Raw genomic sequence first — 4,826 nt, 5'->3', positions numbered from 1 at the left:
TGAGAAATACATCTATAAAATGTAATTCAGACTGCCTCGTCCCACCTTATGCTGTACCGCTTTGGCAAATGCTTTATCTGCGCCATTCGCCTTAATCACATCTGAGAGTAAATCTTAAAAAAACGCCTGTCGCTAATTGTTCGTCATCACAGGTACTGTCTGCTATACGGCCACGACGCGCAACTGATTTCCAAAATTCATCTTTCCCCTGTGAGGATGGAACTTACGACCCCTGGTTTATTAGACCAGTACTCTACCACTGAGCTAAAGAGGCGCGGGCTAGCGGTACTCTTGGGTACTTCGTCCTTACGGTCGTCTGCATCATCAGACTTTAGCTGACAACACTTCATATTACCGGCTAATATTTGCAGCTATGGCGACAAATTACTGCTTGCCTACACATCTGACACATAACCGATGTGCTCTCCAAACAACAACACTTGCATTTCAGAACATGTCTTTCACACATGTCTACAAAATCACCTTCACCTTCAAATACAGTTTCCTTGCGACTGACAGAGACGTAGGCAAAGTTTAAAGTTGCTATTTCCATTAAATCTCGTTAATCAGAAAAACGATAATTTACACCTGCAGCGGAACAAAATTCCGTTCCGCCCAGCCTCTGGCTCGAACCCACGACCCTGGGATTAAGAGTCTCACGCTCTACCGACTGAGCTAGCCGGCTACCTCGGTGGATACCTGCCGGGTAGCACGTCACACAGTACTCGTTTGGGTTGGGTGGTCCCATACAGAATCTCTCCATGATGCCTAATGTTTTCCTAAAGTCACACTCGTCACGTACTTCACTTTTATGTCATAATCATTTCTGAGAGGTAAAGAAATTGCATGACAACATGCAGAGCTAGTGGCGTCAAAATTAACACACATACTTTATGTGACTCAAAAGCCGAACGAGTTACTTTCCGACGTTGTTTTAGATGTGCAAGTGATAGTCAAAACTCGCTGTGTCAGCACTCTGCCGACCATTTCGCTAGTTAACACCGGTCTTGTTGTGTGTGTTTCAAGCTCAAGAGAATCTCCAAGCAAAAAATGGTCAACAGCAACATTCAGACGGTTTCGTACTGCTCAATTGCTACATTAAAACGTTATGTTTCTTTTTCAGAACTGGAAAAACATAAGCGTGACAGCATTCGAACCTGTAATTTTCAGATCCGAAGTACGCGCCTTATCCATTAGGCCACACGGTCACTGACGACCAACATTTACATGTATACGACTCATCTCGAAACGCTCACACCCCTGAGGATTTGTGTTTTCGTTCTACACAGCCGCTGCCCCTTGCTCTTTCCCACCCATTCGTTACATTCAACCTCTGACGTGACCGACCAAATATAGACTGAGAAACAAGACCACACACTTTGTGCATTCGGAATCGAAGGCAGGGCGCCCTCGCCGCATTTGCTACGATTGCCATTTGCTACTTCTGCAGAAGCGGCGGCGGCGACGACGACGACGACGACAACGACGAATATCGCGAGAGGCTCTGAGATATGTGAGAAATACATCTATAAAATGTAATTCAGACTGCCTCGTCCCACCTTATGCTGTACCGCTTTGGCAAATGCTTTATCTGCGCCATTCGCCTTAATCACATCTGAGAGTAAATCTTAAAAAAACGCCTGTCGCTAATTGTTCGTCATCACAGGTACTGTCTGCTATACGGCCACGACGCGCAACTGATTTCCAAAATTCATCTTTCCCCTGTGAGGATGGAACTTACGACCCCTGGTTTATTAGACCAGTACTCTACCACTGAGCTAAAAAGGCGCGGGCTTGCGGTAGTCTTGGGTACTTCGTCCTTACGGTCGTCTGCATCATCAGACTTTAGCTGACAACACTTCATATTACCGGCTAATATTTGCAGCTATGGCGACAAATTACTGCTTGCCTACACATCTGACACATAACCGATGTGCTCTCCAAACAACAACACTTGCATTTCAGAACATGTCTTTCACACATGTCTACAAAATCACCTTCACCTTGAAATACAGTTTCCTTGCGACTGACAGAGACGTAGGCAAAGTTTAAAGTTGCTATTTCCATTAAATCTCGTTAATCAGAAAAACGATAATTTACACCTGCAGCGGAACAAAATTCCGTTCCGCCCAGCCTCTGGCTCGAACCCACGACCCTGGGATTAAGAGTCTCACGCTCTACCGACTGAGCTAGCCGGCTACCTCGGTGAATACCTGCCGGGTAGCACGTCACACAGTACTCGTTTGGGTTGGGTGGTCCCATACAGAATCTCTCCATGATGCCTAATGTTTTCCTAAAGTCACACTCGTCACGTACTTCACTTTTATGTCATAATCATTTCTGAGAGGTAAAGAAATTGCATGACAACATGCAGAGCTAGTGGCGTCAAAATTAACACACATACTTTATGTGACTCAAAAGCCGAACGAGTTACTTTCCGACGTTGTTTTAGATGTGCAAGTGATAGTCAAAACTCGCTGTGTCGGCACTCTGCCGACCATTTCGCTAGTTAACACCGGTCTTGTTGTGTGTGTTTCAAGCTCAAGAGAATCTCCAAGCAAAAAATGGTCAACAGCAACATTCAGACGGTTTCGTACTGCTCAATTGCTACATTAAAACGTTATGTTTCTTTTTCAGAACTGGAAAAACACAAGCGTGACAGCATTCGAACCTGTAATCTTCAGATCCGAAGTCCGACGCCTTATCCATTAGGCCACACGGTCACTGACGACCAACATTTACATGTATACGACTCATCTCGAAACGCTCACACCCCTGAGGATTTGTGTTTTCGTTCTACACAGCCGCTGCCCCTTGCTCTTTCCCACCCATTCGTTACATTCAACCTCTGACGTGACCGACCAAATATAGACTGAGAAACAAGACCACACACTTTGTGCATTCGGAATCGAAGGCAGGGCGCCCCTCGCCGCATTTGCTACGATTGCCATTTGCTACTTCTGCAGAAGCGGCGGCGGCGACGACGACGACGACGACAACGACGAATATCGCGAGAGGCTCTGAGATATGTGAGAAATACATCTCTAAAATGTAATTCAGACTGCCTCGTCCCACCTTATGCTGTACCGCTTTGGCAAATGCTTTATCTGCGCCATTCGCCTTAATCACATCTGAGAGTAAATCTTAAAAAAACGCCTGTCGCTAATTGTTCGTCATCACAGGTACTGTCTGCTATACGGCCACGACGCGCAACTGATTTCCAAAATTCATCTTTCCCCTGTGAGGATGGAACTTACGACACCTGGTTTATTAGACCAGTACTCTACCACTGAGCTAAAGAGGCGCGGGCTAGCGGTACTCTTGGGTACTTCGTCCTTACGGTCGTCTGCATCATCAGACTTTAGCTGACAACACTTCATATTACCGGCTAATATTTGCAGCTATGGCGACAAATTACTGCTTGCCTACACATCTGACACATAACCGATGTGCTCTCCAAACAACAACACTTGCATTTCAGAACATGTCTTTCACACATGTCTACAAAATCACCTTCACCTTCAAATACAGTTTCCTTGCGACTGACAGAGACGTAGGCAAAGTTTAAAGTTGCTATTTCCATTAAATCTCGTTAATCAGAAAAACGATAATTTACACCTGCAGCGGAACAAAATTCCGTTCCGCCCAGCCTCTGGCTCGAACACACGACCCTGGGATTAAGAGTCTGACGCTCTACCGACTGAGCTAGCCGGCTACCTCGGTGGATACCTGCCGGGTAGCACGTCACACAGTACTCGTTTGGGTTGGGTGGTCCCATACAGAATCTCTCCATGATGCCTAATGTTTTCCTAAAGTCACACTCGTCACGTACTTCACTTTTATGTCATAATCATTTCTGAGAGGTAAAGAAATTGCATGACAACATGCAGAGATAGTGGCGTCAAAATTAACACACATACTTTATGTGACTCAAAAACCGAACGAGTTACTTTCCGACGTTGTTTTAGATGTGCAAGTGATAGTCAAAACTCGCTGTGTCGGCACTCTGCCGACCATTTCGCTAGTTAACACCGGTCTTGTTGTGTGTGTTTCAAGCTCAAGAGCATCTCCAAGCAAAAAATGGTCAACAGCAACATTCAGACGGTTTCGTACTGCTCAATTGCTACATTAAAACGTTATGTTTCTTTTTCAGAACTGGAAAAACACAAGCGTGACAGCATTCGAACCTGTAATCTTCAGATCCGAAGTCCGACGCCTTATCCATTAGGCCACACGGTCACTGACGACCAACATTTACATGTATACGACTCATCTCGAAACGCTCACACCCCTGAGGATTTGTGTTTTCGTTCTACACAGCCGCTGCCCCTTGCTCTTTCCCACCCATTCGTTACATTCAACCTCTGACGTGACCGACCAAATATAGACTGAGAAACAAGACCACACACTTTGTGCATTCGGAATCGAAGGCAGGGCGCCCCTCGCCGCATTTGCTACGATTGCCATTTGCTACTTCTGCAGAAGCGGCGGCGGCGACGACGACGACGACGACAACGACGAATATCGCGAGAGGCTCTGAGATATGTGAGAAATACATCTATAAAATGTAATTCAGACTGCCTCGTCCCACCTTATGCTGCACCGCTTTGGCAAATGCTTTATTTGCGCCATTCGCCTTAATCACATCTGAGAGTAAATCTTAAAAAAACGCCTGTCGCTAATTGTTCGTCATCACAGGTACTGTCTGCTATACGGCCACGACGCGCAACTGATTTCCGAAATTGATCTTTCCATGTGAGGATGGAACTTACGACACCTGGTTTATTAGACCAGTAGTCTACCACTGAGCTAAAGAGGCGCGGGCT

The sequence above is a fragment of the Schistocerca gregaria genome, chromosome X (assembly GCF_023897955.1).
Source record: "Schistocerca gregaria isolate iqSchGreg1 chromosome X, iqSchGreg1.2, whole genome shotgun sequence".
NCBI classification, from domain to species: domain Eukaryota; kingdom Metazoa; phylum Arthropoda; class Insecta; order Orthoptera; family Acrididae; genus Schistocerca; species Schistocerca gregaria.
Note: the sequence above shows the minus strand (reverse complement) of the source record.